The sequence below is a fragment of the Cimex lectularius genome, unplaced genomic scaffold (assembly GCF_000648675.2).
Source record: "Cimex lectularius strain Harlan isolate CLEC.00 unplaced genomic scaffold, Clec_2.1 scaffold282, whole genome shotgun sequence".
In the NCBI taxonomy this organism is placed as follows: domain Eukaryota; kingdom Metazoa; phylum Arthropoda; class Insecta; order Hemiptera; family Cimicidae; genus Cimex; species Cimex lectularius.
The window spans coordinates 304,294-332,183 of NW_019392887.1; the positions used below are offsets into that span (position 1 = coordinate 304,294).

The 27,890-nt window shown below is 35.0% G+C and overlaps 1 protein-coding gene across 4 annotated transcripts in view; it reads right to left on the reverse strand.

The window, feature by feature from the left end:
- The window catches only part of LOC106670997 (histone-lysine N-methyltransferase SETD1B-like), a 100,515-nt gene that overhangs the window by 52,686 nt on the left and 19,939 nt on the right, over positions 1–27,890 (reverse strand). The window lies entirely within an intron of this gene.

Consider the following 27,890-nt stretch of genomic DNA (forward strand, 5'->3'; position numbering starts at 1 on the left):
CCGCTAGCTTGCTGCAGAGTCGGCCCTGCCGTTACTCCGTCCTCCCGTTCCCCACTTGCTGCAATCGATCCAGTTCCCACCAGGAAATTGTCTTATCACTGAAAGTTACCACACAGACTGATAACGTGCCATCCGCCTCACCAATATACAACAACATATTTACTTCAAAAAGCGCAGCAATTTGGTCGGAAATCAATTTTTAAAAATTCTGCTATCCATTCATCAATCTATCAAACGAACAGGCATTTTATTCATCCCACTGGAGCTTTCTACACATTCTTTGTTCTTTCACGCACAAAATAAGATTATAAAAAAGTCAAAAGATGATGCATTACCTAGAAAAGGAAATTATGAATTCGTTTTAGCACGTGCAATATAATTTGGTCATTATCGATCATTTTGGCCATGGCGTAAAGTCTGTCAGACGCGTATCACTAAGTGAGCAGCATTTTCGAAATTTTAATTTTCTGTTGTGACACCTGTTCTCAATCCGACCCGCGGGGTTTGAATGAAATTGCACAGAAATGAAAATATCGGGAGGAAATCAAATGAGGATAATTCTTTCCTTACTGTTACCTCGGTTTTTCAGTCATGTACCTTATTATTTCAATTTTTCTGGGATAGTTACAAGGAACAACGTTATAATTTAAAAAAAAATAAATAAATAAACACTACAAATTAAAACATTATTTTATATAATTGTACCCAGGATCGTTAAAATACAAGCTTTTTTAAACCCCATAAATTTCTAATACATACACCAATATAACATAAACACGATTTTTGTCTGTAAAAAATCTGTAATTAAGTAAATAGTACTTTAAATGTGCCAATAGTTTACTGTCTTGATACATAATTGTTTTTTTGTTTTTTTTTAATTAAAAAAGTAATATACATAATTTATACTTAAAATGCATCATTAAGGCAGGAATTTTATTTATTTCAATGGAAATAATATGATACAATACAAACTGTTTAATTATTTAAATTGTTGTGTCACTTCCTGCGTAGAATGATTTGATTGAATTAATTTGTGTTTTTATATACGGTTTTTTTTATAAAACAAACATACTTGGTGTGTGTGGGTGTGTGTGTGTGTGTGTGTGTGTGTGTGTGTGTGTGTGTGTGTGTGTGTGTGTGTGTGTGTGTGTGTGTGTGTGTGTGTGTGTGTGNAGACAGACAGACAGAGGGAGAGTGACTGAGACAGACAGACAGTTTTATCAAAAAATAACTTTAGTGAAATATAATGGGATATAATTTTTAATTTGTTTGGTTTTAGTAAACTTTTACTCCTAAATATTAGATCAAATAAGCACACGTTAAAATTAATATCACAATTCATTACACAACATTTTAATAGAAAAATTATTCGGTTTATTGTCAATCGAATTTCCAAGCGTAACATTTTTAATTTTAAGACCAATCTATTTTGTTTCTGCCTTTTCAGTTTATCTGTTAGTACCCAAATTTGTCTTTGTGGTTTTATTATTTAAAGAACTATACAATTAAACTTGAAGATGGAAGCACCAAAAAGGAATGGGAAGGAAAGGGAAATAACTCCTTTAAAAATGACACCATCCTTTGGTACACAGATGGATCTAGAACACAAGAAGGTATGGGGGCGGGAGTATTTGGACTCGGAACCAAATACTCCGAACCCATGGGAAAACACACCAGTTTCTTCCAAGCTGAGATTCACGCAATTGAAATATGTATCCAATTCAATCTAAGTAAAGGATACAAAAACAAGAATATAGCTATCATGTCAGATAGTCAAGCAGCCATCAAAGCACTAAGCTCAAGTATCATTAGTTCAAGGATGGTGCTGAACTGCAAAAACAAATTAAACACACTAGGTTTGCAGAATAAAGTCAGACTCTGCTGGGTCCCAGGACACATGTGAGTAGAAGGCAATGAGAAAGCGGACACCCTTGCAAGGAAAGGGGCTGCCACACCGCTGATAGGACCCGAACACAATCCAAGAATCTTCTAACCAATTTTGGCAAGAAAGAAATCACAGAATGTGTCAAAGGAAGCAGGAACAGACTGCGAATCCTAACAGGACACTGTAGATTAAATGGACACCTAAAGAAAATTGGAACAATCCATGGCACATGTAGATTCTGCAAGGAGGCAGAAGAGACACCAACACATTTACTAACAAACTGCGGAGCTACATTAGCCCGCAGGAGGAAATGTTTTGGAATATATAATGTGACCATAGAAGAGCTTCAATCATTAAAACCGGGCCTATTAATCAAGTTTCTTGATGAAATAGGACTCACCGATATGCTTTAGGCAGAGAACGGGGGATACAATAGCTCTCAAAGGGCGCAGTATACCATACCCTGAAATATCACATCTACATTTACATCTACATCTGTAGATGGAAGCTTGGTAAAAGCCAACCATTTAATTTTTAAACCTTTGGAATGCTTTCGAGATTTTTCTCTCTTGTCACAGCTTTATTCTATGCTCTTTATTATTTTAAACCAAAAATAATTTATATTTTGTAACTGTTTACCTATAAGAACAGCAAATTAAGCCATAGAGAAAAACGCTGAGAATAAAACAGGAATAGGTCTCAAAAATGTTCCAAGTATATATTTTTTTCTTTAAATGGCTTTCTAGTTCATCCAGCTTTCTGTTAACAAGTTTTATCAAACACACACACCCAAGAAACAAGGACACAAGTAAATAAACGGAAATATACAAGAGTATTGCTGATTTTTTTCCCAATAAACAGAATTTTGATTAAGTTTGTTACATTACAAATCAAAATAAAAAGAATAGGTAACATCGTACATATATGTTATTTTTTTTAATAAAAGATTACAGGTAATCCCTTATATTTCGTGGTCCGATTGACCAAATAACTACGTTCAATTAATTGATCTTCATGATCCCGCTCGTGACACTAACTTTTTCATTCCAACCAAGACCTTACAAAAAGATTATGGGTAATATTTCATAAAAATTTGATACATCATTTGTTAGAAAAAATTGAAACTATGAGATTTCAAGAAAACTACATTTCGGCATTAAAGAAAATTTATAAACTGAATGGCTCGTACGTTACAAAGGCCATTTTGTTAATTTCAACGGTGAAAAACCTTGAGAGACCCAGGTTCCTACCTCTGACCATTGGGTTGTGCGATTATCGTTCAATGCCCTCTTTTCTTCGTTTCCAGTAGAGCGAAGCAAAACGATTGTCTTGATCAAACATTTTCTATAATTTTTGTGTCCTTTGTTTTACAAAAAGCCTACAGTTTAAAATTTACCGAATCGACAAGACATTTTGCGTTTCCGTGACGTGGCATGCGCATCTCATTAATCGCATTGAACGGCCTTTCTTATAATCTTGAAATAGAAATATATTTAAAAATCTTTCTATTTAATCTTAACAAATTAATTCAACCTATTTTCTTCGCAGGTCAGAATGTTTAACTCATCCAAACTTTCCGCAATAATTCTTTAAAGTTTCGCCGATTTAATCTAATAATTATTTATTTATCCATCGAATTAGTCCAAAAAGGGACAAAACCCCCAGATTAGGACAGTCAAATACATAAAGCAAATTCGCTATTAAAACTATAAAAAAATAATCACCTAAGAAAAATAAAAAATGTCTTACGTTAAAGAAAATTTAGAATTACAATTTTTTTCAATTAATTAACATTTTTATATAAGGTTTTAGTTGAAATGAAAAAGCTAGTGTCACGAGCGGATTTCGAACCCACGACCTTCGGCACAAATACGCCGCTGTTCTAACCACTTGAGCTATCGTGACAAGTGATTAGAGCAGCGGCGTATTGAGCCGGAGGCCGTGGTTTGGAATCCCGCTCGTGACACTACCTTTCTCATTTCAACCAAACCTTACATAAAAATGTTAATTAATTGAAAGAAGTAATTTGGTCAATCAGACACTAAATATAACGGGATTATTAAATTACACTTATAAAATAAATAAATATAAATATACAAAAACTTGACAATAAGCTTACAGTAAGAAAAAAGAAACATGAAATTTAAATCAAATTTTAAAATTTAAAGTAAAACTAAATAATTTTCCCTTATTAGCTATTAGCTTTACAAAAATTTATAAATTTTCCTTTTTGAAAACTAGCAGACTATCGCCAAATTGATACCAATTTTTAAATTTAGACTTAATCAAACCGGCTATTCTGTCGACAGATTGTAATGTATGTGTTGGCCAGCCATCTCATTTTAAATATACTTTGTTTTGGATTAGTGTAATCCCTAATCCTACACCCACGCTCCTTGCAAACCCAGTCCTGCTCTACTCTTACGAAAGAAAGTGTCCTTACGCCTCTCTTTAATCTCATATGTTTCTCTCCTTTATTAATTAAAAAAGATTCAAAATAACGCGAATCTCCGAAAAACCCCCTGTGCTGCTGCATCGATCTCTTCCACCTGAATTCATCGGATATTCTGCGACGAAGTCAGAGGAATCGGGCCCGAGCTCCCTACACTTCGTGCAGCCGGCATCTGAAGGAAGGTGGTAAGTCCCCTATGAATTTCTCCTTTATTTTATTTTAATTTAGAATTTTTCTTAAATTTATTTTATTAACGTTTCATTTTTTTTAATTATTATTTTTTTTCTTACACGGCATTGGCCGTAACAGTATGAATGTAAAAGAGCTCATAAAATCGTAGATGACGGTTATGAAATTCAAACAAATCTGATAAAGGACTCCTGGGGCTTCGACAAGTCCATTAAAAAGCTTCCTTGTAAAAATCAAAGAAGTAACAGATCAGTTTGAATCCAACGAAACTAAATTCCAAATATGTGGTCTTTAGTGACCGTTAGTTAATGATTATTGGAGATCGTGACCCAAGTTTTTAGAAAAACATTTTCTATATCGTGCTAACGTTTCGATCTTTATTGAGATCATCTTCAGGGCTCAAAGTATTTGTTTTCCGTGTAGATGTGTCATTCTTGTCCACTCTCAACACGACAGACTAGAATGACACATCAACAAGAAAAACAAACATTTTGAGCCCTGAGGATGATCTCAATAAAGATCGAAAGGATGGCACGATAAAGAAAATGTTTTTTCTAAAACCTACGTCACACCAGACCGCATCTCACGATCTCCGAATAATCTAAATTCCAAGCTTTAAGGGCTGCTTCATATCAAGAGAAACCAACAATAAGTCCATATTTAACAAAACTATATTTACAAGCTTGATCAGGTTTATACGAGGAGGACCACACCAAACTAGCATACTCAAGAACACTCCTGACCATGGACCTGTATGGAGTTTTATTTGTGAAGATATTTGTAAAGCCAGATGTCATTCTTTTTGCAAATACAACATTTCAACGCTCTTTTAATAATGTAGGACTGGTCCTCAAAGGTGTAATTGTTGTTAAAAACAACTCCCAGATCTAGAATTGTAACTGCTTCTTTAAAACGACTACCACCCATAAAATAAAACAAAGGATACAGAATCGAAAAAGGAGCTTTCTTACGACAATAAACGAATTTTGTTTTGGGGTTTTGATTGCATCTGAGTAAAAGTAAACGTTAGTGAAAAATATAGTGAATCTACTTGATGGTCGGCAAACAGCAAGGGAAAGCTGATACTGGGGTCGTCATGATCAAAGCGTCTTGACGATTCTAAATCAAATCAAAAGCCGGGACCAACTTCAAGATCAGAGCAGGCCGAAATATTTGTTTAAAATAATAATTAAACATCGTAGATTCTCGGTATATTTATCAAACCTCAATTCTCAGTAAATATTTAATAATTATATTTATCAAACATAAATATCTACGATCTATATGCATTTTTCACGATATGGATCCTTGAAATTGTTTCTTTGTTGAATGTACGTATTGATAAACATTACCAGGTTAAACTCTTATAAATGTAGGGAATTAAAGGTCTCCCACAAATAAAAAGATAAAGATTTAAAGTTTATTGGTAAAGAACACATAAACAAAAGTAAAAGGATAACTAGTTAACATTAAAATACATTAGCGTAAAAAGAAACGTGTTCGTAGGACCGCGTGGTGGTAACAACTCAAACTGTCAGCTGGGGCCCAGATAGAGGGGAGAGACAGGGTTCCCGCCATGTAGGGCCTCCGTTGACGTAGTGGCGGTGAACATCCTACATAAATATAATCTAGTATCTTACAACAATCTTCAATTAGTAAGTGTTCAAAAAATTGTAAATTGTCAATAATATTGACTTTTATAATGTACATGCGAAAGGACGAGCGGATTGGACCAAAGTATACAATTCATTTGGGACCAGATGTTAGTGACTTAAGCAGGTGGAAGGTCGTTTATTAAGAGCCGTCACCCCTTAGCAACCCCTAAGCAAGGTCGAGAAAACCCAGCAACGGGACAGGTGTTTACAATACAACAATCTATTTTTTTTAACACATTTTTTTTCTTTTTTGGTCAACTGTTTTAAAAGGGCAATTGATATCAACTGCTTTCTTTAGCGTCTTCAACCCTTCAATCGACAATTAACCAGAAGATTGATATTTACATATTTCACATACAAGTTCTCTTTATAATAAAACTGATAAGACCATCATCTTTCTAAAAATAGATTTTATTAAAGAAATGGCTAATTGATGAACTAATTTAAAATTTAAGTCAATATGTCAATAGAGTGATCAACAGAAAGTTTATATTACTCTAAACTCATCAAGCAAATATCAACGAACCCTAATCTGAATACCCTTCAATTATTCAATTATTTATTTTAGCAAAGATTATTTTATCTGTGATTTTTTTTCACTGACTTAAAGATAGATAGATAGAAATACTTTTTATTATTTATTTTATTTTTACGAAGGTTCGCAACAGTAGAGGTTATATCAACCTCGGGGTGCCGGTGTTTTTGAAGAAAAGCCCATTTGTAAGTACGTCGGGTTCGAATGCAGGACCTTTACCTTACAGTGATGAGCGCCTTGTCAACGCCTAAACCGTTGCGGCCACCGACGCCCTCTATAGAAATACTTTATTTTACAATTTTGAGCACATCATGAAATGTAAAATTAAAAGTATATACAACATGGAATTAAATACGTCTGTCGTCGTAGAATGTTGAAAATTAAAAAATTAAACAAAAAAAGGATATATTGGGTTGTCCGGAAAATAATGCAGGATTTTAAGTTTTCATTAAAAAAAATCTATATAAAATATTCTGTTTACGTTTACAGGATTACTCATTTGTATGAATGTCAACACTTATTAATCCTCTTCCAAATGATATTGTTTGTTTACCTCTGTAGCATTCCGCTACNTATATATAATAATATACACGTTTTATACACGATTACAATTAACAGACCACTGTATCATATGAAAACATTTAATTTGGTCATTGATGTTTATAAGCAGGATGGCACAATGAAACCAAACCTCAAGATGCATGAATTTTTATATGAATATACATATTTTATTACATAAGAAAATATGTAAAATCGACGAGATAAGCTGGAGATTTTTTTAAAAAAATTTTACCGTAATTATTATGGTTATTACTGCATAATTCGTACTTGTATTGTTCATTCTACAGTAAACTTTCACTTAGGGTAAGATTGGAGAAATTAATGTACCCTTTTGGTGGTTAATGTTGCTTTGTTTGGAATTAGAGAGGAAATAGTATTATTTTGGGGCAAAGAGTTTGGAAAGGTTTTGGAAGGAGTTTCTCCAGAAGACAAAGACAATCGGTGACCCACATAACGCTTTGATGGAAATCCAAGGTACACTAATAGAATCTAGAAGTAGCCCAGTTTGGGTAATTGTTGTACTGGTACTTCTATTATACTGTTTTTTACCCAGTATCGTTTTAAGAAAATTGGAAAAATTATTACTGGAAATTTTATTCGTGATTTTTTGCTTCAACGCGCAAATATAACGATCCATTTCTTACAAGATTCGTGACGGAGGATAGAAAGCGGAAAAACAAAATGGTACGATCGTAGAGCTGAATTGGCGATTTTTCCATTCGGTGAAATCATGCAATGGTATAAACTGCGCATTAAATTTAAACAATAAATCTTATCAAAATTTCATTTCGATATGCACGTAGAAGTAAAAAATACTATTTAGTTGCAACTACATTTACTTTTTTTTAATCCGTATTATATTCATTCATACAGATTGAAGGATTTTGTTAAATAAACATAAAAATAAATAAGGTACCATATAATTTAGGTATCTCTCATCATATTTTTTGCTTGGAATATATAAAAATAATTCTGTATTTTTCGTTGAAATAATTTATCTTTAATTTCCTATAATCTAAAATCACTTTGAAGATTATCATAATTTAGAAAACATGATATAGTTTGGGAGTAAAAGTTTTGACATATATTGTGGTTGGTTATATTGTATAGTTTTCGTCATAAAATACAGGGTGTCCTTTTTATATGGCCTGGCTGAATTTTTCTTGAATCAATGACGCTACAAATAAAAAAAGGTTAGGGATGGTTAGGTTAAAAAAAAAATTTCGAGATGTACTCCGGAATTACAATTTTGCACAAATGTCGAATTGAGAGGCTGAAGGAAACGTTGGCACAGAAAAATCCAAAATTTCGTACTCTTGTCATCATCAGATGGTTGTAAACTGCACATTACATTTAAACAATAAATCCTATCAAAATTTAATTTCGATATTCACGTAGAAGTAAAAAATACTATTTAGGTTAAACTACTTAGAAAAATGTCAGTATCTCATGATAGTCCTCCTAAATGATCTAGGTTTCTACAATCTTGAATTCCTTTAAGCCTCCTAGACGAGTCTACAAAGGTGATACAATTTGAAACATAAATTTTTTTCTTAAATTTATTATTAAACAATACAGTACATGTAAGTGAAGCACGTTGCCAGATTGAAAAAATCTCTTGGTGGTTATCTTTTTTTTTTAAATTTAATTAATTTAATTATAAAGGCATACAACCACGATGGGTCAAAACTGCCTTGATGATGAATTAATCGATGAGATTACCATTACATTTCGAATTTGTATAATATTTTTGTCTATAAGTTATGCAGAATATAATTTTTCAGGCAGAGCTTTTACAACAATTTTAATTAAGGCAATAACCTCCCAAGTGATGAGGAGGTTGAGCCATTATAGAAAGTGAGTTTTTTTTATTTTGTTTAATTATTTTTTAATTTAATTTTTTAAGATAATTAATTACGTTTAAAAATTATTAAAGTTTCCTATTAGCCAGCAGTTTAGGTTAGATTTACATTTTTTTTAATCCGCATTATATTCATTCATACAGATTGAAGGATTTTGTTAAATAAATTAAAAAAATAAATAAGGTGCCTTATAATTTAGGTATCTCTCCTCAAAATTTTTGCTTGGAATAAATAAAAATAATTCTGTACTTCTCGTTGAAATAATTTATCTTTAATTTCCTATAATCTAAGATCAATTTGAAGATTATCATAATTTTGAAAACATGATATAGTTTGGGAGTAAAAGTTTTGACATATTTTGAGGTTGGTTATATTGTTATAGTTTTCGTCATCAAATATAGGGTGTCCTTTTTAGATGACCTGGCTGAATTTTTCATGAATCAATGACGCTATAATTAAAAAAAACTTTTTTTTTTAGAAAATCGGAGGCTGAAGGAAACGTTCTTCAATACATCCTATGGAGCCATGTTATCCATATTCATCTAATGGCATACGAAACCGTTGGAATTTTTTACGTGGGCAGAGGAGAATTCAAAAGTTTCGTACTTTTGCCAGATGGTTCACCGTAACAACGTTTGGTGTGGATTTCTTGGAAATAATTTTATTGGGTCTTACTTCAAAGAAAATAATTTAAATGGTGCTCAGTTCCTTAATTTTTTTGAGGGAGGTTTTACCAACACTATTAGATGATGTTCCTCTGCAACAAAGACAAAGAATGATTCTCTACCTTGATGGATGCCCCGCACATTTGCAACTGAGACGTTATTTGAATCGTCACTTCCAGGATAGTTGGATATGACCTCAGGGTACGATCTGTTGGCCTCCTCGGTCACCCGATTTAACTCCACTTGACTATTTTCTGTTGGGCCATTTAAAAAACAGTATCTTCGCCAATCATAACCCAGCAACCTCGGTTGAAGAACTGCGACAAAGGATAAAAAGGCTTGTGTATCCATCTCCCCTGTCTTTATCGCTCTGAGCACCACTCGGTGAAGTAGTTGCAGTACAGTTCCAACTTGAAATGTGATTAATAAATAGCAAACCAAATGACGTGTTTTTTCCAACTTTGTGCCATAACGTGTGGTGTTTATTGACCGTTATTTGGTGATTATTTGGAGGTCGTTAGATGCGGTCTGATGTGACGTAGGTTTTAGAAAAATATTTTCTTTATCGTGCCAACGTTTCGATCTTTATTGATATCATATTCTAGGCTCAGTGCCCTCTCAACTCGACAGACAAGAATGACACGTCTACACGGAAATCAAATATTTTGAGCCCTGAAGATGATCTCAATAAAGGTCGAAACGTCGGCACGATGAAGAAAATGTTTTTCCAAATCCTACGTCGCACCAGACCGCATCTCACGACCTACAAATAATCATTTTTGCCATAACTTTGTCATTTTTTGACCGATTTAAAATCCGGATGCACCACTTTATTCAGCATAAAAAATCCTTTAAAATGATGTTTCAAGGATATACAGGGTCGTATTTGAAATTTTCAAGTTCAACTGGGCCTAAGGTACTCTGAATAATTTTTCTGCATAGTTTTTTTTTAGACAATTGCCGTATATAACTTCTTATGGTTAGTAGACATGTTGATTAGTCGGCGAATGAAAATTGCCCATCACTGAAAACCATATCGTAGCAATCATTTGTATAGATGTTATAAAGAATTGGGTCAAGTACACTCCCTTGAGGTACTCCCGATGGAAAAAGGCTTGCAGTAAGACAGCCCCAGTTTTACTACCCCTTTCTATCTTAAGAAAATTTTGAAAGATAATCCTGTTTACCGCAAACCATCTTATAATTTTTTTATGATTTATTGTATCGATTGCCTTGGAGTAATCAACAAACACACCTAACACTTAGTGCCCCTACCTGATCATAGAGTACACAAAATTACAAAAATTCAGCAGTAATTTCTCCGAACTTATACCTGTTTGAAAATCCATATAGTTTCTATTGATGACTCTGTAACTATCTAAGTGAACATTTAACTGATTTCCAATGATTTATTCTATAATATCATCCACTACCGATAGAATTGAAATTAGTCTATAATCCTGAAGTCATGTTTCTATTTTTTCGAGATCATCTCGAAACATCGATATTAAGAACAAGGTATCTTATCTTTATTAGGTTTTTATCTCTCAAGCATCTTCTTGGCCTAATTTGTAATTATGTGAACTTCTGAATACAGGTTTACTAAAGAATAAATGTTTGCTAATGTGTGAGTAATGGTCACAAACCCTCGGGAGGCCTAGTGTTATCATTTAAAAAAAGTGACACGTTATCAATAGCGCTAACAGAAATTGTATTAAAATAGCTTTGAAAAAATGATCCATGTTAGCACTATAAATGTGCAGGTTGGTTTTTCTAACAAATGACGTGGGATCACCGATTTTTATTAAACAATTTGGTGATACTAGATAGAAAAATATTAGACATTTGTCCGACGAACAACGGTACCGATAACCCTTAACTTTTTACGAGACAGTAAAAGGAACAGTCGCGAGAAAATAACACTGACAAAAACCTGTAATTTGGTCGTCACCTATCATTTTAGTCTCCCTGTACCCAATGGGTTGATTCACCAGTACAGTGTACATACAAAGATAATTTGGCTCTAACGAGAAAAAAAAGAGTATTTTGTAAGTTTTTGTAAATTTTGAATGGGCTATCGGCTATGAGTTTGCTGCAGAAGAGATTTTAATCAATACTGACAATAGAACGCTAAGGACTTGGGGGACTTTTTTAATGTAACTTTTATTGGTGATACTGAGTCGAAAAATTTTAGTCAAGAGGTTCACAAGAACAAGAACTCGAACACGCTTGTAATATTTTTCGAACAATTATCAACAACAAAAATTTTTTAAAGTAAAATCGTTGATCGCACGTCCCTAGCCCCTTCATGAATAGAAAAAGAAAAGATAACAATCAAAAGTGATTTTAATTAGCATGCTGACTATAATAATAAGTCTGGTCCTATAATAATAAGACTCGTGTAAAAAATGGAGAACAAGACTTACTTTCACGCTGAAAAAGCAGTCTTGCCCACCATTGTAGGTCAACAACAAAGAGATTCCAGTTTCCATTCAAGACAAATACCTGGGAGAATATCTCGACAGCAGAATGACGTGGAATCCCCTAACAAGGCCCAAAAAACAGCAAGACTGGGATTACTACGAAGACTTTTAATACCGAAATCGACTATGGCAACTAAGACAAAGCTAACACTGTACAACATTTTACTAAGACCAATATGGACACGGAGTGAAACGTGGCGTACTGCCAAGCCATCCAATATTCAGCATGTCTAGTCCTTCCAATCGAAAGTCTATAGACAAATTGTCAAAGCTCATTATTACTATGTTACTATACTACCAACCTCACTACCCACAAAGACCTCAACATTCTTTTGTCAACCATCTGATCCGGTCGATTGCTTTCCCGTATACTCGGTCGTCCTTAAAAGGACAATGAGGATCTTTAACGGCACATAGACTTTATCAGACGTCAAGCACCTCCGCATACAACAGAAGTGTGTTACTGTCGCAGCATTGGTGAAGAAGGCCGCTCAGCCCCGAGGGGCCAAAACGCATGCCCATTCCGAGTGTTCGGGTCCGCATTAAGTATAGAACCGTATGCCTACCTAGGCCGAAATACATCTGCCTGGTTTCCCGCGCACTCCCTAGATAGAGAAGGCCACTTTATCTCTCAGAGTATTTTGAGGCTTCCCCAGCGTAGAAACTTCCGGATCTGCTCCGGCCGCGGTTCCGTTTAAAGTGGAATTGCTAACCACCCCCTAGTGGAGACTGCCTATGGTAAAAGCCGTCAGTCGTGTACATTACGTACACCTGCGTGTACACGAGTAGGCGCAATCGATTCACTATCCATTTCCATCCGCCACTTCTTACACATTCGAGAGACTCCGTCAGCGTAGTCTGGGCGTCCTCAACGCTATTCGCTTCGATTGTCCGATCCTTCTTATCCCGTGAGGCCGGGTGAATAACGATGGTCATACGCAAGTCTCATGCGAAGGTCACAGATAGAAGAACAGCTTCTTCTCTACGTACCCGCCAGGGGCCTCACCACGACCAACTACGAGTCCATTCCCACTGTAACAGGGGCTGAACCTTGGAACATTTCTGTTACCTCACTGGGGTCGCAATGCCTTATAACATTGAGGTTCTTTAGCGTGCGCAACTAACCTTCCGGCCTTATCACACGTTTAGATTCACAAGTTAGGAGCGACTCACCTCCGCGCGCGGAAAATCTGCTTCTTCCTCGAGGTTCGGTGTAGAAGCCCACAAATCCACAGACTAATCGATAGACAACCCGACTTCTCCCGCTTGTCCCTTCCGAGGGGGTGGGTTAACTTTGTGCACTTAACCAGTGCAGCACGTAATGGGAACAGATAAAAGTGGCCGAAATGCATCAGCCAAGTATCCCAACGCACTCCCTAGATAGAGAAGACAACTCTATCCCCATGGGTGTAGGGGCTCCGCTAGCGTCGAAACCTCCGGATCCGCTCCGGCCGCAGTTCCGAGTTTAGTGGAATCTCTAACCACCCCCTAGAGGAGTACCATGCCTACGGTAAAGGCAACCCAAGGGTCAGCCACCCGCCCCCGTCCACCATTCCTCACGCATTCGCGGGACGCCCGCAGCGTAATCATAGCTCCTCGTTGGCTTTACGCTCTCGGCAATCCAATCCGTCCTATTCTCACGAGGTCGGGAGGTAATTCGGAGGCCATGCGCATTTCTGTTACTTCGTAGTACAGATGGTTATGCACTCTCCCCCGTCTATGCAGACAGGATCTGGTACCCTAACCCTCGTGAACCTCTGATGAAGCATCCGCCGCCCCATGCCGATCCAAGACCAACACGAGTACAGCTTGTGCTTTAGAGAAGTTGCCACGCCCTCAAGATTGCACCATTATTTTCCGCCTGGACACAGCAGACAAATCCTTTGTCTCCAACAATTTTCAACTTTCAGTATATGAACGCGTGTATTTTTATTTAAATTCCGATTCTGATTGGAAATATGATTGTTCAATTGTACCACACATCCGTAGTTTTAAACAAACAATTGAATTGGGTAAATACTACATAAGAGTTGTTTAATTGAACGTCAAATTAAAGATAATGGGGCTCCTGAGCTTTCATTTCTCCTACCTATATATAATATCGTCGATTTTGTGAAGAGCTTTGCGTAAAGAAGCCCAGCAAGGCCCATTCAGTGGTAATTGGGCAGGCAAGGTAAATTTCAATAAAACTAAAACGTATTCATAAAAGAAAGGGGCGGATCGATAAAGCACGAGGAGCCGAAGAGCATAATGCTTGAATAATTCATCCAACACTGGCTGCGGGATTTCAACGGGTCGAAACGGCACGACGCCACCGTAGAATATAATTGATGTTTGAACAAAAAAAAGTAAAACAAACCAAAAAAGTAGAGAACGTTGATCAAGAACACAAGAACAGTTTCCCCTGAATCGAATCTAGAACAAAGCATAATCGGTGGGTATTTTTAGATCATGAATACTGCCTTGAGGCTGTATAAATGAGTGATCAATTCTGTTTATAGTCCTGTTCAACATTTATGAACAAGAATCTCATAATCGCTTCTGTCCGATCACCGTTCTTGCAGGTTTACAACATAAAATTAATTAAACACTCCTAATTCCCATTATATTCACTAAACCGGCTCATAAATCCTTGAATTAAGCAGTAATTTAAAAAATGCTCTAAAGATGTACAACATATTTGAGATGTTAGATAAATTTATTTTATATTGACTAGACATATTGAGAAAGAGAAGACAGTAGATTGGCAAACATTCATAACAAACGTAAGAAATAAAATGAAAAACCAGGAACCTAAGAACCTTTTAGTAAATGATTACATCTATGATTTCATTTTTCAGGGTATCTATGATTTTTATATATTGACATTCCCAATCATAATCGCGGTCCATTACAAAAAACATGGCACAAAATATTAACAATATGAAAACACTTCCATGACTTTTCTATAAGGAAGATGTTTTCTTAAGAAAAAGAACACACGTACTCAATGTAGTTTATAAACGGCCTTTTAAAACGTCTTTTCTGTTTTGTACAAGAGCGCAGGCCTTGAACCCGATACGTTGTTACTCCTCCTTGGGTACAGGGGGAGAAAAATCGGTCCTTGTCTTTTGTTGAATCCCTCCCGCTCGGCTCACCGGATGTCTGCTTCATTTTCCAAATAGGATAGGAAGGCACGATCTTCATTAGGCGGTTCCTTCATTCATTTCGGACCGTTCAAAGGTTTCTTGTTTTCCCTTTAAGCTTTCACCTACAAAGCGAAAGCATCCGCGGTTTGAATAACAATGTCTTTTCGAATCTGGAAGCCTGTGATTACTGTATGAAACAATGCGCCTTTCGTATACCGGCTAAAACTACTGAGAAACATAGGAGTTTATTTCAAAGCGGATTTTTTTCTCCTTTATTCAGATGTTTTGTAGGTGTGTGACACTACCTGGGCGTAAAGGAAACAAATACAAAAGACCGAGGCTAACAAATGCGTTAGCTGCTTTCTCCTGAAACTACTTTTCAAATTGGTAGAACTCACGAGGCCAACATAGAAAACGTTCACTTCTTTGGTCAATACTTATAACAAAGGCAAAAGATTTACCTAAAAATACTAAATAATAAAACTTTTTTTTGAGGTAATTCAAACATCAGCAGATTTATAGTCTAGATAGTGTGCATTCATTAATTATTGCAAAACGACAGGAAAAGGACGACAAGTCAGCATGACAAAATGCTGAAGAAATTGTCATAAGTGAACAGAAACTACAATCAACCTATCTTCAATACACTAGATTGAAAACTGACCCTCAAAATCTTTTTATTAGGTCTGACAGAAATGGAATATCGAAAAGTAAATATGTAGTTTAGTCGTTTTCGATCATTTTGGTCTTTTCTATCATTGCTGTCTTGTTCTGTCAGGAATATTCCTTCTCGTCGTATTTTTCATCAGAAAGAAGTAGGCACTAGTGATGTTTCACAACAACTGGCAAATCACAAGAGGTTCTTTGTCGGTGAACGATTATAATCCTGATCATCCACTTGAGATGACGAAAAGTGTCCGGTTAACCAAAATGACTGGAAACGACCAAACCACAACTTCATCACCACGAAGATGCCGAAAGGAAATCTCACAAAAAATAAATGACTTAATTACACAATTAGTTGATCGTATTTGCTTATACGTATTAACGAAAATAGGACGATAGGAGCAAAAAAATAACCGGAAGCGACCAAACTTGATAGCCCAGTATATCCCAAGAACAAAATTCAAAATTAATTGATCGTACTTTCTTAACTAGAATAAAGTTTTAGTTAAATGCCCATCAAGTTTGATTTAAACATACCTCCAAAGAGAAAGAACCACTAAATGTTTGATTAATTATTTAATTAATCAACCCTAGGCCTCAGATGGTTGAATCCTATGAAAATCTTATTAGGTAGATACAGCAAAAACAATGATGTATGTAGTTTGGTCGTTATGATTTTGTGTCTTCCTATCATCGCTGTCTTAATATGTCAAGCGCGTTTGGCTTCTCGACATATTCAGGATGGGTTTGAGTGTAAGCATCACACTGCTTGTATTCTGAGTAAACACGAAAACGTTTAGAAATGTGTATACAGTAGTAAAAAAGAAGTGGGCTTTACTAATTTTTGGCCAAAGTAATAAACTATACAGTGTGAAGAAAGACAGTCAGGGAAATCTGCAGAGGGTCTTTGTCGGTGCATCACCCTGCTTATAACCCTGATCTTCTATTTCCCTGAGATGACGAAACATGTATTGATGACCAAACCGCGTAGATAGACAAAAATGATCATAAGCAACCAAACTACACCTTCATCACCCCGCAGTCGCCAAAAGAAATCTAAAAATAAATAATCAAATGAATTACAGTTCGTGGCCGGATTGACCAATCAATATTTCTCAATTAACCAACATTTATGAAAGTGTTGTCTGAGATAAAAAAGTCAGTGTAACGAGCGGGATTCGAACCCACGACCTTCTGCTAAGTACGCCGCTACTCTACCACTTGAGCTATCGTGACTTCGATCCACTCGGACACCAACTTTCCATCTCAACCCCACCTTTTTGAATTTTCCCTCCTATTTGCCATTTTTCAAATGTCGTGTAATCTATTTGATTCTCGGCGACAAATGAACTGGCCACGGAGAGCTTTCGTGAAGGCTTTCGTGAATATGGTTATTATTCTTTATAAAATTAAAATTAAAGTTGTAACGTTTATATAAAATAGAATATAATGACATTCAAAGAGTAAGGAACGGTAGTCCACGCCGATTGCGTTTCAGAACCCAATGTTAAAGATGTAGAATAACGAAGAAATAAGTAGGGCAAGATGGCTACCTCAGGCTTTCAAGGATGCCCTTCTCAATTCCTTCCATCACCTGCTATACCTATTTCATAGAAATCTTTAACAAACAGTAAGGCGGTCGGGATCGATATTCGCCCAGATTCGGACTAGGAAGAAGTTAAAACTCGGCCAGGAACAATTAGAGGGTCATCCTCGTTGCCGCGAAGTCCATACTAAATTTAGACGGAGATGGGTTGGATCAATGAGTGTCCGTATCTCGCTATGCAGTTAAGTAAGTACGTTAAGTAATGAAACACAAAATCGAACTTATATCTTCAATACAGCCTCCGTATAGACAGCATTCAAATTACGTACAAACTAAACAATTATAACAATTTAAGCATAAAAAATGCAATGAATATAACAAACAAGAGGCAAAAACAGCGTATATAGAATAACACTCGAACACGACAATACAGACAAGCTTAAAATTGCTCTTTGGCGTACAAAAGGTCGAAATGTGAGCATTTCCCATACTGTGTGGTGTTTAGTGACCGTTAGTGGTGATTTTTGGAGATCGTGAGATGCGGTCTGGTGTGACATAGGTTTAGTAAAACATTTTCTTTAACGTGCCAACGTTTCGAACTTTATTGACATCATCTTCAGAGCCTGGGATTTATAAACATTATTTAAATATACAAATACATGTAGGATGTGAAAAAATGAATTTATACGATAATTGAAATTTTAGACTCAATCAAGGTATTTGTACTCACTCAAAGTGTTTGTTTTCTGTGTCGATGTATGATTAGTTATTACTGGGTGTCGTGTTGAGAGTGCCAGTGAGATATTGATGTTTTATGTTTATATCCGTTGGATTCTGAAGGGGTGGGGAAGGATCCCAGGCTCTGAAGATGATCTGAATAAAGACCGAAACGAGTGGTATTTAGTGATCGTTAGTTGATGATTATTTTGAGATCGTGAGATGCGGTCTGGTGTGACATAGGTTTTAGAAAAACATTTTCTTTATCGTGCCAACGTTTCGATCTTTATTGAGATCATCTTCAGGGCTCAAAGTGTTCGTTTTCTCTGTAGATATGATATCTCTCTAGCACTCAACACGACACACAAGAATGACATATCTACACAGAAAACAAACACTTTGAGCCCTGAAGATGAGCTCAATAAAGATCGAAACGTTGGCACGATAAAGAAAATTTTTTCTAAACCCACGTCACACCAGACCGCTTCACCGCACCTCCAAATAATCAGTTCTCATACTCTTTTTACCTTTCATGACGAAAATATATAAAAGAGGCCGAATAAAAGAAAAACATCAGCGAATATGGTGAAAAGCCTAAGCAGTCCAACTGACCATGGAATGATATAAGAACCAAAATGATCAAAGATTACTATATCAAAGATAAATTTAATAATTTATTTTATAAGTAATCGTATTGTTTAATTTCATTACAAATCTTGACATACGGATGGTCTGCAGTTTTCCATGTTCGCATCAGGTCCATTTTGGTAGTGAAAAAAAAGGTTTCACGCCATGTTAGTATTCTTCTGTCAAACAGGCCAGCTTTGCTCTCCGCCGTTTAATATTAAAAGCAGTTTCCTTGAAGAAAACTGTGCCGAGGAGTATTCGAATACAATGACTCGACAGGTCGTTTAGAAATTCGACAACTTCATCACAAACGAAAGCCGATTCCTCGCCGGTTGCATTACACAGGAGAACGTATTTTTCAAGCCCAGCCGCCTATTAAGAAATCCCCGCGGATTTCTCTCTTTTTTCTTTTTCTCTTCCGTAGGGTCGACAGAACGAAAACGGTGCGACCCGCTGACAGCCTCCTTGATTTATTCACCTCTGAAGAGGAATCTTATTCCATTATTTCCACGGAACGGATCGCCAAATCAATTCCGCACGCGGTGAAGTGTCAACTTGTATCGCTGCGTAACACTGTTATTTCAAAACAAACCATATATACCTTCTCCTTACCAAGACCCTTTAATATAGGCGCAAAAAAAATTTCAAACTACTTACCTTCAAAAAATTTTTACTAAGCAGATAATTAATTTCAAATATGTACGTCACGAGTCCTTACGATTAAAGGCTTTTCAATTTAAAGGCTAAGCTGTCAAGAACAGTTTTCCCATCGCTGTCAATAATGATCAAAGACCAATATGCGCCCAATGCTGTTAACTTTACGACAAGCTATCATTTACCTGCAACAAAAAAAGAAAATTATTAATTTCTAAAATCAAGTCTATACCCACATACAATTATAAATATAATTTATAAAAGAAAACATATTTGTCTAGACTTGTTAGTCATACTCTAATAAATATAGCCCGAATGTGTAAATTTAATGCATACACAACCACGAAAGCAAAAGCACAATACAAAAATAGTTATAAATTACTAGGATTTATATTTGAAAATCAATTAATTCGTAACTCACATCTAGAACATAACATAACCAAAAGTAAAATATCACTAATGGCCACCATAACAACCCTAGGTAAATCTAGGAGGTAAAAGCACTGCTGTACACATCAACACTAAGACCTATCATATGCTATGGCTCATCTGGTGGAGTAAAGCTCAACCCGAAAATTAGGCAGTATGCAAAAATAAGTAAATGTGTGCATCACAGGGTGAGTGACTACAACCTCGTCAATGGCCTGAAAAAACCATTAAACCTCCATTGAAAACATATACAAGGAGAAGTTAGGTAAAGCTTATGCACGCGCCAGAAACCACCATATTGTATTACACATTTCGAGTACACAACAATAATAAACAAAATAAAACACCCATTCCTAGAAATAGCGAGTGATTATATGTTTCGGAAAACATCCTATGCAGTATACATAAGGTTTTTGCAGGTTACAAAGGGGAATACATTTACAAATGGAAACGAGTCAAAAATATTCTATGCAAGCCTAGAAAGCATCTACATTTTTAAAGAGGTTAAACTGTATGACAAAGCCATTTCATAAAGGCCGCCAAAGCGACATATACAATCAATAAGGCAGAGTTCCAACGATTGAGGAGGCAGACGAGAGGACGGCGGCAGGCCTAGAGAGAACCACGCTGGATTTGGAGTTACTCGGTCGCTTGCAACTTTAGAAAGAAGATAAAGTAAAAATAAAAGTGTGTGACATTATCAAGACAAAAAAACTGCTAGTGGAGAATTCTAGAGGAGAGGTGTTCGTTCATCAAGGTTCGTTACATTATATTATACAACTTGTCCAGTGAAAAGGAAACCAAAAAATAACTTTACACTTACTTACTTTCTATCATAAGAAAATATTCCCTTTTCCTTAGTAAATTACTTGTAACCATTTATAAGATATATTCGATTCATTAATTTGTTATTAATATAAGAACCTTTTATTTTTAACGGGTACAAACTTATTATTTTATTTTATTTTTTATAACCCATCCCACAACGTTATAAATACACGCTCCCACAACGTTATAACTGACAAATTGTTCTTAAAAACATCACAAAGACAAGAAGGTCTACAAACATTAGCACTTAAAAACCTTACATCCAAAACAATCGGCGAATCCACCCAAAATCTGGGAAAACATAACATGACAATAATTTGGGGTGCCAGAGCAGTAGAAGAAAAATTCGGACGCATAACTATAATTAATAAAATCAAACACCCTAGAAATGGGGACTGAATATATGATCCCGGAATCTTTATAACATCATATAAAATTACCACAGACTGTAAAGAAGACGAAGGAATCAGATATGAGAGCATCAGATACGATGATATGGTATACAGATAACTCTAAAACTAACGAAGGAACTGGATTGGGTGTTTTTGTACAAGCCCAAAATAAGAGCAGTCAAAGTCATCCGGGAAGTCCAGTTCGTCATTCAAGGAGAAATACATGCCATCAATTCTTACGCCCTAGATAATATTAAGAGCGGTTACCCTGCCAAAAAACCTCATAAGATCGGATAGTCAAGAAGCTATTAAAACATTAGCGTGAAAAAAAATCACATCAAAACTAGTCTGTGATACATCCGAAATCTCCCAAATTTGGGGAAACACAACACCTGATTCATGGGTGCTAGGACACAAAGAAATTTTGGGTAACGAAAAAGCAGACACACTGGCCAGAGGAGGATCTGCGAGACCATATATAGGCCCTTAACCTAAACTTGAAATAACAACAACAAATACAGAAACTTCCCAGAAATGGATAAACTCTAGGGGTACTAGACACTGTAAACTTATGCTAAAACAACTCTCACCAAGACTTGCAAATTCACTGCTCCAATTGTGGAGACGACCAGACTGGAAGGAGTGACAGGGCTACTAACCAGTCACTGATATCTGATAAATATGTCTATATAAAATGGGCCTATTTAAAGATGGTCCCATTTGCAGATTATCCATTGAATAGGAAGAAACAGCCACTCATATCATCTTAGACTACGAATCAACGGCTCAATGGAGACATAACCTACAATACAAAACCAATCTAGGGAATGAAATTGTAACAGCGATAGTTAATGACCTAAAATTTCTGAGAAGAAGGATTATGTCGATTGCGAAGGTACGATAAGCTAGAAGGCTGCAGGGCCTGGGGAGTACGAACGGCGCTTTCTTGTATCATCATCATTATCATCATAATAAAGTAAATCCTGTAATTCAGCATTTTTAACTCATGGAAATAAGAGAAATACATCAAACTTAAAGACGACACAGCAGTTCACCCTGAATAAAACTAAAAGCTAACTACAATCAATTTTGAAGTACGGTACTCATATTTCATTAGTAAGAAAACTAATTAAATAGACATGTTTTTTTAACTGGAGTTCCTCTTGTAATTATGTACGTTTACTGTCAGAAAAGTTAATTTATCCATTATCCCGTTCAAAGCTAATCGAGCAATTTGGGAAGATAAACTAAAGAAATTATTAATAGGGCAATTATTTTTCGAATGGTGAACTTTCGATTTTTGTTCATTGTTAGGAATATTGATGAACGAAGGCCGGAATTTGTATACCCCATTCAAGGCAAGAATATAATATCTTTAAATTTAAATAATTATTGTTTGTGGGACTTAATATTGAATTGACAAGGTATGTAGTAAAATTCGGCAATAATCACGCATAAATATTGTGTTTTTCAAAATTATTCAAAATCAATTTTAGAGGTTATAAGATTTTCGACAATTTGAAAAGGGGGATTATTTTACCCAATTTCATCACTGCGCAGACTTGGACTGACTTGGACAATTGGACACTCCACCAGAAATACAGGGTGTCCTTTTTAGATAGGCCGACTGAATTACTCTTGAACCAATGACGCTATCAAAAAATATTTGTTTAATATTTTTTTAATATAGTTTCAAATTTTTAGTTTTTTTTGGAGAAAAATTATACAGGGTATCTTAAGCTCAGTTTAATTTCAAAATGTCAAATACTGCCCTATATATCCTGACACATAATTTTAAAGGATTAATTACACTGAAAACAATTGTGCAATCGGATTGGTCAGAAATTGACAAAGTTATGGCAGAAAGTTAGAAAAAACATTTCATGCCTCCCTTAAAGATCCAAAAATTTTCTCTTTTTAATCTCTCTTGACCGGTGCTCAGACCGACAGAGTCAGAAGAGAAAAATTGACAAGCATTTTCTATTCTTTGATAGAACTAAGGTTGCAGGGTTATGATTGGCGTAGATACTGTAAAATAGTCAAGTGGAGTTAAATCTGGTGACCGAGGACGCCAACAGATCGGGCCATGACTATGAGGTCCACCTATCCGAGAAGTGACGACGCCGGAAAATCATTCTTTGTAGTTGTTGCAGAGGAACATCATCTAACAGTGTTGTTAGAAACCCCCCCCCCAAACAAAAAAAACTGAGCACCATTTAAATTATTTTCTTAGAAATAAGACCCAATTAATTTATTTCCGAGAAATCCACACCAAACGTTGATACGGTGAACCATCTGATGTTGGCAAAAGTACAAAATTTTTGAATTTTCCTCTGCCCACGTAAAAAATTCCAACGGTTTAGTATGCCATTAGATGAACATGGATAACATGGATCCATAAGATGTATTGAAGAACGTTTCCTTCTGCCTCCTAATTCGACATTTGTGCAAAATTGTAATTCCGGAGTACATCTCTAATTTTATTTTTATTTTATTTATTTATTTTTTTTTTTTTTTGGAAAACCGAAAACATAGTAAAATATTCAGCTCCACGTTTTTTTAATTATAGCGTCATTGATTCAAGAAAAATTCGGCCAGGCCATCTAGAAAGGGCACCCTGTATTTCAAGACGAAAACTATACAATATAACCAATCTCAAAATATGTCAAAACTTTTACTTCCAAACTATCATCTTTCCAAAATTATGATAATGTTCAAAGTGATCTTCGATTATAGGAAATTAAAGATAAATTATTTCAACGAAAAATACAGAATTATTTTTGTATATTCCAAGCAAAAAATTTGATGAGAGATACCTAAATTATATGGCACCTTATTTATTTTTTTATTTATTTAACAAAATCCTTCAATCTGTATGAATGAATATAATGCGGATTAAAAAAAATGTAAATCTAACCTAAACTGCTGGCTAATTAGAAACGTTAATAATTTTTAAACGTAATTAATTCTCTTAAAAAATTAAATTAAAAAATAATTAAACAAAATAAAAAAACTCACTTTCTATAATGGCTCAACCTCCTCATCACTTGGGAGGTTATTGCCTTAATTATAATTGTTATAAAAGCTCTGCCTGAAAAATTATATTCTGCATAACTTATAGACAAAAATATTATACAAATTCGAAATGTAAAGATACCAGCCAAGAATTTTTTTAATCTGGCAACGTGCTTCACTTATATGTACTGTATTGTTTAATAATATATTTTATAAAAATGTATGTTTCAGATTTTATCACCTCTGTAGTCTTAAAGGACTTCAAGATTGTAGAAACCTAGATCATTTAGAAGGACTATCATGATGTACTGAAATTTTTTATAAAGTAGTTTAAACTAAATAGTATTTTTTACTTCTACGTGAATATCGAAATTAAATTGTTTAAATGTAATGTGCAGTTTACAACCATCTGATGATGACAAGAGTACGAAATTTTGGATTTTCCTGTGCCCACGTTCGAAAATTCCCTCGGTTTAGTATGCCTTTAGAGGCGAATTTGCATCAGCCCAGAGGATGTATGGAAGAACGTTTACTTCAGCCTCCCAAATCGACATCTGTGAAGGAGCGTTTGTGCCCAAGTCCCTGGACAAGATACGGCCTGAAACTGTAAGTCCGTAATACATCTCATATTTTATTTTTTGAAAGACCTAAAACCCTTACAACATTTCGGAAAGAGGAATTCGGTTTTTCTATAATCTATAATAACATACTATAATATTCAGCTCCTCGTCGAAAAAACGCAGCCGGTTTCTTGGAGATGGAACAGCAACTGATCCGTATCTCCTCATATTGCGAGCTACCCGAATAAATGTTTTGTGGTTTACTCTAGGGCGATTAGGAAATTTCTGGGAATCAACTCGATTGCACGACGCGCAATACCACCACTATCAATAAAGCAGTCTTACATATCAACTCGCTGTTGATCGGAAAATGTCCTCTTCAGTTCATTTTGGATGAAAATGAATGCAAGATATTATTGTAAAATTTATTTACTTCCAGGAATTAAGATTTGCTCTCATACAGCGAGTTTCACAAATAGACAGAATTTGAACAATAAAGACAATTAATGTTTACTTTAGTGAAAAAGCAAATTATTGTAATTAAGAACGAAACAAACCAAATGACTTTTTATAACTCATTTTCTGACCAATTCAATATCCGAATGCACCATTGTTTTTGAGTGTAATAAATTCTTTAAAATTATGTGTCAGCATGTGTGGGGTCGTATTTGAAATTTTGAAGTCGAACTCGGCCTGAGGTACCCTGTATAATTTTTCTCCAAAAAAATTAAAAATTTGAAACTAAAAATTATTTAAACACTTTTTTTAATTTTTTGGCCGGGTCATCTAAATAGGACACTCAGTACTGGTATTTTGAGAGCAAATCTTAATTCTTGGAAGAAAATATATTTTATAATAATACCTACTCGTGCTGCCTACTTCAACTTCACAATTTAAAAATAGGACCCTATACATCTTGACATATTATTTTGAAGGAATTTTACGCGAAAAACAATGGTTCCGTCGGATTTTAAATTGGTCAAAAAATGACAAAGTAATGGCAAAAAATTTTAAAAAGTCATAACTTTGTCATTTTTTGACCAATTTCGATGGTATCGTTGTTTTCAGCGTAAAAAATCCTTCAAATGATATGCCAGGATGCATAGGGTCATCTTTTCAAATTTTGAGTCGAACTGGGCCTGAGGCACCCGGTATAATTTTTCTCCAAAAAAAGTTAAAAATTTGAAACTAAAAATTATTTAAACACTTTTTCTTTTTCTTTAGCCGGGTCAATTAAATAGGACACCCTGTACTGGCATTATGAGAGCAAATCTTAATTCCTGGAAGAAATATATTTTACAATAGTACCTACTTGTAGTGCCTACTTCAACTTCACAATTTAAAAATAGAACCCTAAAGATCTTGACATATCATTTTAAAGTATGTTTTACGCGAAAAATAATGGTTCCGTCGGATTTTAAATTGGTCAAAAATTTTTGAAAAAAAGTCATAACTTTGTCATTTTTTGACCAATTTCGATGGTATCGTTGTTTTCAGCGTAAAAAAACCTTGATATGCCAGGATGTATAGTGTCATCTTTAGAAATTTTTAAGTTGAACTAGGCCTGAGGTAACCTGTATCATTTTTCTCCAAAAAAAGGTGAACATTAGAAACTAGACTATAATTTTATAGTCACGTATTTCACGTCAACACGTATTTCTTGTTTTTTTGTTTTATTTTTCTATAGCGTCATTGGTTCAAGAAAAATTCAGCCGGGTAATCTAAAAAGGACACCCTGTATACTTTATACGAGGAACTGCCCTGCGGATAAATAACTGATAACCCATATTTTAAACACAATAAAGTTACTATTTTGCATATTGGAGAAATTTGAAAATAATATTATTTGATTATTCAGATTGGTTCGGTATTATTTATTCAACTTTTCTTCCATGAAAACTCTAGATGACCTCCCAAAAAATTATTTTTTCACTAGTTTACTGATGTTTCTACTGTCTATTGTAGTACACAGTACTTCAAACTTTTTTTTCAAAATACATCATAGTTAGAACTGAGTTGTAGAACACGCAAAAGTTCTGAAAGTTGAAACATTTTTTCAAAATTGCAAAATTTTGGTTAGTTTCTTGTCCATCCAACTACATCAGCGTATCTGGTTGATTTCTTGATATTTACATACTACTCTTTTCTTTGTTAACTTGTTTTGTGTACCCTTGTGAAATTTGGAAAAAGGTTTGCTGACTTTTCAATGCTCTTATGTTTTATCTAGAATGCACGTTGTGATGCTAAACATGTATCAGTCAAGACGGCATACATCACGGTTCAAAACCGCAAAACACAATCTGCAATGTGATTTCTGGAATATGAAACCACTTTTCACTCAGATTTCTTCATTCATAGCATATTCTTGATGTTTTGTCATAGCTGCCAAATTATAAATCACGATATGTTTTTTGTCCTATGTAATTTCGATTTGGCCAAAAATAAAAGTGTTTAATCAATTTTTTTTTAAATTAGGCAATAACATCCACAAAAGGAAAATGAAATCTTGAGTCTGTTCAAGCCATAAGTGTCACTAAATAATCAAATATATATAATAAATATAAAATGTCAATATAATTGTGGCAACTGAGCGAGAGTGGGCGGACCCCAAGGTCAAACGCTTAAAAATAATTTATTTTCTGTCATTACACCACTTGGGTCTTGTTTATTATTTTTTTGATATATAAATTAAAACAATGTATTGACTTTTTTTAGCAGTTGATCTTTCAAATAAATATAGTTTTGTGGTTTGGAATGTGTTCGTGATAGTCTTTGTCTTTTTGTTATTTTTTTCAATAGTGTTGAACAAGGTTATTTGTGGTAAAAATCGAATTTTAGCATGATTATGGTGATAATGTTTAACAGGTTTATTATGTAACATGTCCATTGTTCAATGACATTCGGCTGTTTTATTTTTATTTAAGCTGGTGACTACTCGTAAGGATCCTCGTTCCGACTCACCTTGAGCCAGTCCAACACGGCACATCACCGTAGTTCCAGATTCGAAGGAAAGAAGAAAAAAACAGGTTACGACATGTTTT